Source organism: Protopterus annectens, chromosome 14.part0, assembly GCF_019279795.1.
Source record: "Protopterus annectens isolate FY-2018-M chromosome 14.part0, PAN1.0, whole genome shotgun sequence".
Taxonomy (NCBI): domain Eukaryota; kingdom Metazoa; phylum Chordata; order Ceratodontiformes; family Protopteridae; genus Protopterus; species Protopterus annectens.
In genome coordinates, this window is record NC_056748.1 from 155,594,899 (window position 1) to 155,608,879 (window position 13,981).

The window sequence follows — 13,981 nt, forward strand, 5'->3', positions numbered from 1 at the left end:
AGGGGACTATTACATATCAGAGGAACATATGTGACTACCAAAGTGTACTGTGGACTGATGTAGTGTGACTGTGCTATTGAGATAAATCAAGTGGATGTTAACTCTGTGTCCAAGGGATATGGCAACAGTGATCACAGTCCATGTCAGCATGACACTTGACAGACATGTATCGCACACAGTACAGAGAGTTTATGGTTATCATGCTGTCCTTGGCAGGCATGGGGCTAGACTATTAGCAGACATTCACAGACACACCAGGCATACAGTTGTACCAAGATTTAACAGTTTTGTTTGTTTTGTTAACTTGTATTAGTATTGTACTTATTGACTTTTTATTTACTGAAGTCTTATCACCTTGCTGAGCAATGGTGTTAACACTCTGGTACATCTGGACACACAAATTAGTAACCAATTTGAACAGCTACTACAGCCATTTATTTACCTGCAATTCCTGTGGGGAGAACATATGTTAATAATACATAACTGTTTCTATAAATATTTAGTAGTACTTGTCCCTGGATTCAAACCCTGGTCTGTGTATGACAAAATGTATATCATACCTAGCATATATCAAACTGAGCTACTGAGCCACTGCTGAATATTTATTTACTGATATATGCCAAGAGTTCACCTGGTAACAAATGCTGACCTGGTAATAGAGGTAGAGTTTTATACAAGACTGCAGTGATACTTGAACACACATGCATGAGATTCATGGATGACAGAGATAGTAGGTGAACTGTGTATTAATACTTGGAATGCAGGTGTACACAACTGACCCCCAGTGGATGGAAATATGTGTGATGTGTGTACAGACCATATCAGAGTGCTGGGTTGCCTACCTGATCCATATACAGTTGCAGATGGTATATTTGCAGTCTATAGCTATTACAGTTTCATACTTGCCTGCAGCAGCGTAACTAAGTTCAGGAATGCATATAGCTGAAATGAAATGGTTAACACAAGACAATCCTGAGATAAACACACTATTATACCTTAGCCATTACTATTCTAGGTTCAGATCTTAGTGGAGAACAAATATCATAATGCGTTATATATTGTAGTACAGCTCCACAGCTACACTTTAGCAAAACAGTCTTTATCAGCTAACCTTCAGTCACTTCATGGTATTATTCACATGTTTTATTTCACAACACTTGTAATGCTCAATTTTTTGACCAACAGTCCAAAATACACACATTTTGTACAACTCAGCTTTATTATGAGTGACATCATGCAGTGATTGGTATACATCTAACAGTCGTTATTGATGAACACTTCAGATAATGCAGGTATTGCAAGGCAGCTGTAATTCCACATTTAATGCAGTAGTAACTTTATTTCCTTACCATTATGAATGCAGTTGAACTTTATTTCCTTAACATTATGAATGGTGTCAAAACTTTTATTTCCTTAACATTATTAATGGTGTCAAAACATTTATTTCCTTAACATTATTAATGCAGTAGTAACTGTATTTCCTTAACATTAGCAGGTTTCATGCTTTCATCTATATTGAACTGTACTTGGTATTACTCACTTATATCAGTCCAGGTCTATGACTACATTCATTGTAGTACACTCTAAACAGAATATACCTACTGGCAGTTACTACTGTACTCTTTCTTATTTATATGACTATAGCTGGATATCATAGTCTTTTACTAGGAGTCCAACCATGACCCTGGACTCCATAATGCCCCAACACTGCACCCAGAAGTGTGCACCCTCTCCCACTCCTGCCATAGTTCCTGCATGGATCAAACTCCAACAGGTTCTGGCTGTATTCCTGCCTGTTTAACTTAAATAAGTCTGTTTTCCCACTCTTTACTACCATTGGGCCATTTTTAAAAATGCAGCATTCCACTTAGCACCATGCAAATCCACTGAGCTCAGCTGAGCAGTACTTAAACTGGTAATGTTTAGCAGTGTGCAAACCAGCTGAGCTGGACTGAGCAATGTGCAAACCAGTCAAGCATTGCTAAAACATTCCCGGTTTAAGCAGTGCTTGGCTATGCTTAGCTGTGCCTAGTGGAGCTTAACTGAGTGCAGCACTGCAGGATTTAATGATATATTTCATAATTGTGTACGTGCAAAATGAATGTTTAATAAAATGTCTGTGCACACATAAAATATTCCATCAAAGGTGTAACATACTCTTGCATGCATTTGCAACATTCATGCTTAATAACCTATTTGTGTATTCATACAAAATTCAATCACAGCTTAATAGTACATCTCATAAATGTGTATTTACACAATAATATTAGTAACCTGTCTGTGTAATCACACAATATTTCATTGGGACTTAAAATGATTCTCAGTAAGTGTATTTACAAAATAACCTACCTATGTATTCGAACCCTGCACCTAAGGCTGTCACTCTAACCATTAGGCTATGTAGCCATGTGAAATATTGTTCTACTTTTACATATATCTCTCCACTATGTTTAAGCATCACTAAGCACCGCATCACACAGCACAAACCCACTTAGCTATGCATAAACTTGACCTTTCCTAAATAATTAAATGTATCCAGTTTCTACTTTTAGATGTCTGGCACATGTCCATTGTTAAGTGCCACTCAAACACAATGAAAAATTAAAAAAAAATAATACATTTATTAAATGATTTAATTTCACTACTTTGACAGTGCAGGGGGTGTGTTACTCATCTCCGGACACAGTAACACACTCCCTACACTGATTCAATCACATTGTTACATGGATCTGCCTCAGTAGTGCTCCTTCATTAATATGCAAGGCGCTGCCGAGGAGGATCTGCATACACGGCCACAATACCTTCTCTGTAGGTCTTCCACTATTCCTACATGGATTTATTAAATCCCCAGGGATGTATGTTACTGCAACTAAAACAAATACGGAAAATGCAATAAAATGGCCATACTGAGAGAATATATAAATGGAAGAACCACCAAAGACAATAAAGAGACACTATAACTGTGACTGGCAAAAATTAATCCCAGCATATGTGTCAAATATTGGATTTAAATTTATTAAATAAAGTAACTGAGCCTGAATGCTTCACAGCTGAAATAAAGAAGCCATTTAGAGACAGACAGATGCAAAAATGACAATACAACACACATTTAAAAGTAAAGTAAAGGAATAATACAGCACTGTTCCACTTGGGAATGTCTCATTAACATGTTTCAGGTTTAAAGACTGTCTGTTTAGGATTAAGATCTAGCATTCAGAATGGATGGTACTTCATGGACCTCGTAAATGAGTTATCAGAGTCACGGAGTCAAGTCTAAGAAAGAAACAAGTTCCAGTGGTAGAGCAGAATCAGTGCGAGTAAATACTTATCACCAGATGTTTCAAGCTGTACCCTGATGACACTAACAGCCCTTTCTCAGAATAACAGAGTTGTGCTTTAGGTTAAATGTTATCAACAGCTCCTTATTGTAGTAGCATTACCTGAAATTAAAATTAAACCAGGACCTCCAGTAAAACCAAAAACCTTTAGGAATTACTCCAAGACTAACCTCTCTCTGCTAAGCAGCATCTTGGCTAAATTCCAAGCACTGCCAAACCCAGCAAACACCATAACATACACTGAGCTATTTAAAAAATCCCTGCACAGCCATACTGATAGCTGTATAGAGTGAGCTGTGCCCCTTCATATTAAGAATAAGACAAACTCTAAAGACAAGCACCCCTGGTGGAATCACAATATCAATTGGTTATACAACAAAAGAAAAAAAAATCTTGGCCAAGTGAAGGAGGAACAAAACCATACATACTAAAAGCCCCCTGACCAATCTAAACAGGCAGCTAAGAGGGGTAATTAATACTTTAAATGCTAAATCTGAAGAAAAAAATTGAAGGTGGGGACAAAGGTAAAGCTTCTTGCAAATAAAGAAAAATGCTCATCGGTCACCTTAAAAAAACTATAGTTGTAAACAGTATTGATGATTCTTAATATATATATATATATATATATATATATATATATATATATATATATATATATATATATATGCCTTTGGAAAGTTTTATTTGAGGATTATTCCTTTAAGACCTGATTACAGGTATTTTTATTAGGGAGAGAATCATTTAAAAGCAGCATTTTATGTGTATATTCTAGATTCTGATGAAGTCTGTTGCACACAAATGAAAAGCTGTATTGTGCATTACACAAGCTTAAATAAATTTGTGGTATCTACCTTCACCAGCAGTGCCTATTTTGGATACATTTTGCAGTTAGTGTTTTCACTGATATTTGTTTGGATTTCTAGCTGTTTTTCTCCAAGTCACAGTATTTATTAAATCAGTTACAATACATTAACATCAGTATTAAGACAATATGGTTTGCCAACCAATTCCTTCATCTAAAGTGCATTGAATATTAATATTACAAATTCAGAACAATGGGTGGCAAAAATAATAATGTTTCACTTTAATTGGCAGACCCAAAGACCATTGCTGACCATAAAAGAGGAGAGAAAGTACAAGTGGAATTTTAAAAACCTAAAGGTAAAATAAGAGAAAATTACAAAAAACCCCAGCAATTACTGAAGTGAATAATGTTGTTAGCTATCAGAGGTAATGCAAAGAACAGTCATAGGGAACCACTGGTTTAATGCATATAATAAAATAAAGTTACAATTCAGCTCTTTATGCTTGACAAGTAACTATTCAGTTGTATTTATTTAAAATATTTATCATGGAGACATATGGAAAAAAAAATAAAATACAGTAAAAATATTAAGTAGAAAGTCATTCCAGTTGTGAAATCCAAAGCAGAGGGCTATGTGACGTCCCCAATCTGAGCCTGAATTCTCACCACTGACACTGGAGAGGGACGTTCATTTGCAACAAAAATGGAGATACATCCAGTATTTCTAGATGCAGCTCTCTGCATCAAGCACAATTTTCCTTAAGAGCACACAGGAAATGCATTCAGTTTGGGATCTGGATTTCTCCATCTGTCTCCCTCCACATCCCCAATAAGACTTCCCACTGGCACAGCTATAAAGTTGACACCTCAGCAAAGTGTCCAAGCCAAGTTTGCCAGCACCCTCTCTGTGAAACCAGTGCTTCATGTCCTTGCTCCAAACAGCTGACACACACACACTCTTTGAGATTTGATTTACACACACACACACACACACACACACACACACACACACACACACACACACACACACACACACACACACACACACACACACACACATGGGAAAGACTGGCACAGATGTTCTACCTATGTCCCCTTCTGCCCAGTCTATAAGGTAATTACACCACCACCAGACACTCCAAAGCCATCTACTCTAAGGCTATTGCAAGGGTACCCAATTATACTGAGTGAAATGAATATTCATACAAATGGTAGTTTGACCAACAGCAAGGCTTTCAGGAGTGGCCAGAGCTGTCATCAAATATATATAAGTACTCTCAGAGATTAAAATATTCTCTAAAAGACCTGCCACAGTGAAACATTTAAATATATTTAATAATAAATCAGAAAATAACATGAAAATGCTAAATATCTATTTACAGTAAACACCCTAGTTTCAGTCACAGGAAATATTAAAATAACACAGACAAATAGATTCACATAGATACAGAAAAAACTGTACTTAATCTCAATATATTTTCCTGACTGATCTAAAAAAAATACTATTCTCTAGTTCACTTGTACATGTCAAGCAGAGCACCTACTTGGCCATCTTCAAAAGGAACCTCAATGACTGCATGGGAGATAGGAAATTTACCCCGGGGATCATGTCAGTCGCCCTGCTAGATAGGGGTCCAGGAAAGTAAATATTGTGGGAAGAAATAGCCAGGGAATTGTTATGGCTAGGCTTGTATAGGCCCTAAGGCTGATAGCCTAGTACCAACCTATGAACTTACTAGAGCAAGGCATGATGATGTAGATGAGGGGTCCTTCATTTTCAGGTTACAAAAACTGACAGCCTTGAGACTTCAGTCTCAATTAGTATTCAAATATAATTTTTAGTGATGTGCTACAGACTGACATCACATACATCTGGTCATCTGACTTCTGGTTCCCATGCTACCTCCCCTTGTCTAGAAGCTGTCAGGATGTAGCACACACATATGTGCCAATAATATATACACCAAGAGTAAGGTCTGCTGCAGATCCTGGAAGTCATAAAACAATTTCAAACCTTCACCCTTCCAGAGTAACAATTAGTTCAACCAAAGACAATGTAGAAAGCTTCCTAGTACAGACATTTTGTCTCTGCGTGCATTGAGAACTGTAAGATGCTATCTTTATGGCCTAAGCCAGGTAATTTAATTTCAAACTATTTTCAAAGTTAGGTGGATTGAGGTTAACCTCTTCTCTTCCAGTATCATCTGTTAAAACATATACATTTAAACAGTTACAATAATGTATGTATATTTCTTTTTCTGTCCATCAGGGCATTTTTAACACAAGCAGCTTTACAAATACATTTTCAGCACAAGCATCTGTACAAATCAGTTTGATATACTGATCCCCAAACCTATACCTTGTCTCAATTATGAATATGTTTTTCTTTTTTTCCTTGAACTTTCTTGTAACTGTTATGTTTAAACATTTTGATTACCTTACCATGTTATTTTGTAATTGTTGAAATGTAACTCAAAACCTTTGTACTGTGGAGCTTTTCTCCCCGGGTCTCTGCTGAAAAGGGATATGTATCCAGTTGGACTAACCCGGTAAACAAATGTAAAATAAATAAATAAATAAATAAATATACAAATTACATATAATTCTTTACAAAATTCCATCCAGCTGTGCTGGCATATTTTACACATCCACTGCCCTACTTCTCCTAGCATGGCTGGCAATACCTCACATAATCCCATCTGAGAGGAATGAGCCTATCTGGGCATACATTAACCCATTCCTTGTCTTGAGAACCCATCTGCATTGGCATTGCTGTCTGTCATATCATATGCTTGAAATCCTAGGATTCACCTTTGTAACTTGGCATTTTGCTGGCTGGCTCAATGTAGCAATAGATCCCTATCAGACTTCCCCTGCCTCCTACTGCAAATACATAGCACCAGGGCCTCCCTATCATGGTAAGGCTTCATCATGTTAACATGGTACAATTTGTGCCCATGCCTCCTTACTTCCAGTTCTACCATATAGTTAACATCACTGACCTTCCTTACCACTATGAAGCATCCCTCCCAAGCTGCCTGCAGCTTATTGTGTCTGACAGGAATGAGAACCATAACCTGCTGCCCCACAACTTACTCTCTGGCTCGAGCATTCCTGTCATACCAGACCTTTTTCTGCTGTTGGGCTCCTGCCAAGTTCTCCTGGAACAAGCTAATGAGCTCCCTAAGCCTTGTTCTTAGGTTTAGGACATATGCCACAATGGAGTCCTTGTGGGATTCACACTCACCATCCCACTCATCATGAATCAAATCTAAAGGCCGTTCACCTTATCCCCATACAGCAATTGAAAGGGTGACAAGCCTGTGGATTCCTGGGGTATTTTCTGTATGCAAACAGCAGATGGGACAAATATTTATTTACTTTCTTACTTATTTATTTATTGCATTTGTTTACAAGGAAAGTCCAACTGGGACAAAAAGAGACCACTTTCGGTGGAGGCCTGGGGAGAAAAGCTCCAACAAGAACATAGATACAGTAAATATGAAACATTAATAGGTACAAGAATAGATACAGTGTTACACATAGTGACTACAGTAATATATACAGTATATATACATAAAGTGTACAGTGTTACACATAGTGATTACAGTAATATATACAGTATATATATATATATATATATATATATATATATATACATAAAGCGTACAGTGTTACACATAGTGATTACAGTAACATATACAGTATATATACATAAAGCATACAGTGTTACACATAGCGACTACACTAATATATACATAAAGCATACAGTGTCACACAGTGATTACACTAATATATACAGAATATATACATAAAGCATACAGTATTACACATAGTGATTACAGTCTCACGTCGAAGAAAAAAGTTATATCCACAGAACAAAGCAAACGGAGACCTCCACGATGTGGAATGAACTGATTTTATTAGATAACAAGCGCTTTCACGTACAACAGGTACGCTTCCTCAGGTTTATAAAAAAGACACAATATGAATGCTTTATATACCTTAACTCAACAAATTCAATCAATTTCATAAAGCACTTATTCAATCAATCAATTAATTAACCAATTCATACAACAAAACTCAACAGGGTGTGGTAGAACTCTATGTTACTGAAGTAAATGTATGTATGTATAAACCTCTTTTTTATAGCAGTATATTTACACAAAGTCATTATACATATAAATAAAAATGTATATAAATACAAATACATATACATATAAACATAATACTTAAATAAAAATATATATCTAATAAAAGATATATATATGAGAGCATAAAAGTATGTAAACATACGCATGTAAAGTACACATAGTGATTATACTAATCTATACAGTATACAGTATATATGTAAAGCATACAGTGTTACACATAGTGATTACAGTAATATATACAGTATATGTACGCAAAGCATACAGTGTTACACAGAGTGATTACAGTAATATACAAAGTATATGTACGTAAAGTATACAGTGTTACACATAGTGATTACGGTAATATATACAGCATATGTACGTAAAGCATACAGTGTTACATATGATTACAGTAATATATACAGTATATGTACGTAAAGCATACAGTGTTACACATAGTGATTACGGTAATATATACAGTATATGTACGTAAAGCATACAGTGTTACACATAGTGATTACGGTAATATATACAGTATATATACGTAAAGCATACAGTGTTACACATAGTGATTATAGTAATATATACAGTATATGTACGTAAAGCATACAGTGTTACACAGAGTGATTATGGCAATATATGCAGTATATGTACATAAAGCATACAGTGTTACAAAGAGTGATTACAGTAACATATACAGTATATGTACATAAAACATACAGTGTTACACAGAGTGATTACAGTAATATATGCAGTATATATACATAAAGCATACAGTGTTACACAGAGGGATTACAGTAATATATACAGTATATATACATAGCGCATACAGTGTTACACAGAGCGATTACACTAATATATACAGTATATATACATAAAGCATACAGTGTTACACATAGCAATTACACTAATATATACAGCATATATACATAAAGCATACAGTGTTACACATAGCGATTACACTAATATATACAGCATGTATACATAAAGCATACAGTGTTACACATAGCAATTACACTAATATATACAGTAGATATACATAAAACAGTGTTACACAGACAGATTACACTATTATATACAGCATATATACATAAAGCATACAGTGTTACACATAGCGATTACACTAATACATACAGCATATATACATAAAGCATACAGTGTTACACATAGCGATTACACTAATATATACAGCATATATACATAAAGCATACAGTGTTACACATAGCAATTACACTAATATATACAGCATATATACATAAAGCATACAGTGTTACACATAGCAATTACACTAATATATACAGTATATATACATAAAGCATACAGTGTTACACATAGAAATTACACTGATATATACAGTATATATATATATATATATATATATATACCTATAGCATATAGTGTCACACAGTGCACTAATATATACAGTATATATACGTAAAGCATACTGTGTCACACAGTGATTACACTAATATATACAGTATATTTATACGTAAAGCATACAGTGTCACAAAGTGATTACACTAATATATACATTCTATATACATAAAGCATACAGTATCACACAGTGATTGCACTCTATATATATATATATATATATATATATATATATATATATATATACAGTATATATACATAAAGCATACAGTGTTACACATAGTGATTACAGTAACAGATACAGTATATATATATATATATATATATATATACATAAAGCATACAGTGTTACACAGTGATTTTATATATATATATATATATATATATATATATATATATACTGCATCTATATCTGTATATATACATAAAGCAAACAGTGTTAAACAAAGTGATTACACTAATATATACGGTATATATACATAAAGCATACAGTGTTACACATAGTGATTACACTAATATATACAGTATATATATATATATATATATATATATATATATATATATATATATATATACATAAAGCGTACAGTGTTACACATAGTGATTACAGTAACATATACAGTATATATACATAAAGCATACAGTGTTACACATAGCGACTACACTAATATATACATAAAGCATACAGTGTCACACAGTGATTACACTAATATATACAGTATATATACATAAAGCATACAATGTTACACATAGTGATCACACTAATATATACAGTATATACATAAAGCATACAGTATTACACATAGTGATTACAGTCATATATACAGTATATATACATAAAGCATACAATGTTACACATAACGATTACACTAATATATACATAAAGCCTACAGTATTACACATAGTGATTTCACTAATATATATAGTATATATACATAAAGCATACAGTATTACACATAGTGATTACACTAATATATACAGTATATATACATAAAACATACAGTGTTGCACATAGCGATTACAGTAATATATACAGTATATATACATAAAGCATACAGTGTCACACAGTGATTACACTAATATATACAGTATATATACATAAAGTAGACAGTGTTACACCTAGTGATTACACTAATATATACAGTATATATACATAAAGCATACAGTGTCAAACAGTGATTACACTAATATATACAGTATATATAAATGAAGTATACAGTGTTACACATAGTGATTACACTAATATATACAGTATATATACATAAAAGCAGGAATTTAGTTGGTTGCCAGATGAATTCAATCAGAGAGGTATAAACCGAGGTATATTAATCAACATTATTGTACCAGTATCAACAAGTGATGAAAAAATAATAATTATGGAGAAAATATCAGTCAGCAACAGCAAAAAGCAGAGGAGTTTAGTTATAATATAAGGTGCAGGAAGATGTTAGGTTATAGAGCAGGTACAGAGCCAGGAAGGGTTGTTATAGAGCAGGTACATAGCCAGGAAGGGTTGTTATAGAGCATGTACATTGAAAAACTCATCAGCCTAAATGTTAACCCATACATCACAAGATGGGTTGCAAACTGGCTGAGTGACAGAACCCACAGGGTCAGAGTTGCCGGTGCCATGTCTGACTCTAAGCCTGTCTCAAGTGGTGTCCCACAGGGCTCAGTCCTGGGCCCACTCTTGTTTGGCATCTACTTTTCCGAAGTACAAGCAAACACGGGAGGGTTATGGCTGACAAAGTTTGCAGATGACTGCAAACTGGGTGCCGTAGTCGAAAACACATCTGACACAGATATCCTTCAGAAGGGTCTCACAGATACGGATAACTGGTGCCAGAGCCACGGCCTAAAGTTAAATGCCAAAATGCATAGTCATACCCTTGGGAAAAACAAGGTTACCCTAGCTACCATATAGGTGGAAATCCACTGAGCACAGAAGAGGTTATTAGGGACCTGGGGACCCAGGTTGACAGCAGTCTGTCATTCGACACCCATGTTGCAAAAATAGTTAGGAAGACCTTCTACATTGCCCACCTTATCATGAAGGGATTCACATCTAGATCAAGAGAGGTCATAGTCTCCCTATATTCATCACTCATCCGACCAATGATTGAGTACAATGCCCCATTGAATGTATCTGACCCGACACTTGCAGCAGCTGGAGAGGCCACAAAGTTCCTCACCAAGAGGATTATGGGTCTCAAAAATCTGACCTATGCTGCCAGACTGAAAGAACTCCAACTCTATTCAGTCGCACCGCTTGCTCAGGGGTGACCTGTGCCTGACATACAAGGCATTATCAAACCCTGACTTGATGTACATGCTTCACCTCAAAAATCTAGATCCATCAGAGCCACAAGAGCGGAGACCTAAACCTTGACACGGCCATTAATAGAACGTGCTGGAGGGATAGATTCATTACCCAAAGACTCTATGCTGTGGAACAAAATCCCGGTATATGTGAGGCAAAGCACCTCGCTGGCTTTGTTTAAGAGAAATCTTGACCAATGGATGGGAGATCGCAAGTATACCCCAGGGATTACCTCAGTGTCACTGCTCGACAGAGGCACAGCAAAATAATGGGCATAGTTCCCCAAACCTAAGGGGTGGTGTAAGCCACAAAACTATGGGCTAGGCTTGTAAATGCCCTCGGGCAGATAGCCTAGTATGAACCTATGAACCTATGAACCTATGTACATAGTCAGGAGGGGTTGTTATAGAGCAGGTACAGAGCCAGGAAGGGTTGTTATAGAGCAGGTACATAGCCAGGAAGGGTTGTTATAGAGCAGGTACAGAGCCAGGAAGGGTTGTTATAGAGCAGGTACATAGCCAGGAGGGGTTGTTATAGAGCAGGTACAGAGCCAGGAAGAGTTGTTATAGAGCAGGTACAGAGCCAGGAAGGGTTGTTATAGAGCAGGTACAGAGCCAGGAAGGGTTGTTATAGAGCAGGTACAGAGCCAGGAAGAGTTGTTATAGAGCAGGTACAGAGCCAGAAATGGTTGTTATAGAGCAGGTACATAGCCAGGAAGAGTTGTTATAGAGCAGGTACAGAACCAGGAAGAGTTGTTATAGAGCAGGTACATAGCCAGGAAGAGTTGTTATAGAGCAGGTACATAGCCAGAAAGAGTTGTTATAGAGCAGGTACATAGCCAGGAAGGGTTATTATAGAGCAGGTACAGAGCCAGGAAGGGTTGTTATAGAGCAGGTACATAGCCAGGAAGAGTTGTTATAGAGCAGGTACATAGCCAGGAAGGGTTGTTATAGAGTAGGTACATAGCCAGGAAGGGTTGTCATAGAGCAGGTACATAGCCAGGAAGGGTTGTTATAGAGCAGGTACATAGCCAGGAAGAGTTGTTATAGAGCAGGTACATAGCCAAGAAGGGTTGTTATAGAGCAGGTACGTAGCCAGGAAGAGTTGTTATTGAGCAGGTACATAGCCAGGAAGGGTTGTTATAGAGCAGGTACATAGCCAGGAAGGGTTTTTATAGAGCAGGTACATAGCCAGGAAGGGTTGTTATAGAGCTGGTGCAGAACCAGGAAGGGTTGTTATAGAGCAGGTACATAGCCAGGCAGGGTTGGGATGATTTTTCAGTATTTGTTTGAAGGTGGTGGTGCTGCCTCTGTTTCTTATAGAAGGTGGAATTGAGTTCCATAGTCTGGCAATGGTGAAGGAGTATTGGAGTTGACCATCAGGTAAGGAGGGTTTTTCTACTTTTAGAAGTAGATGATTTTCAGATCTTAATTGTATGCTGGGTTGGTATTTGGCAAGTGGTGTTGAGACAGCAGGATAGTCTGTGGGTCTGTGGATTATTTTGTGTGCTGTAGTTAGTTGGGTGAATGAGAGATGGAAGAGTTCTGGCCAGCCTAATTGTTTAAGTGAGTTGCAGTGGTGGGATGAGAATTTGGCCTTGGTGGCAAATTTGGCTATTCTGTTGTAACACATATCAAGTCTGATTTTGCAGACTTTTGGATATTAATGAGGAGAGAGGCAACCCAGCCACTGGGGATGCACAAGCCAGTGCATTTCTTTGTGCCAGTCCCAAGCCCGGATAAATGGGGAGGGTTGTGTCAGGAAGGGCATCCGGTATAAAATTTTGCCAAATCATACATGCAGACAAAAGTAGACATATACATACCGGATCGGTCGAGGCCCGGGTTAACAACGACCACCACCAGTACTGATGGCCAACAGGGTGCTGGTGGAAATTGGGCTACTGTTGGCCGAAGGAGGAGAAGAGGCGGAAGGCATGGCCAAAGGCATGTAAAGGCTAGGACTGCGATAGTGAGAGTCGGAACTTTGAATGTTGGCAGTATGACTGGTA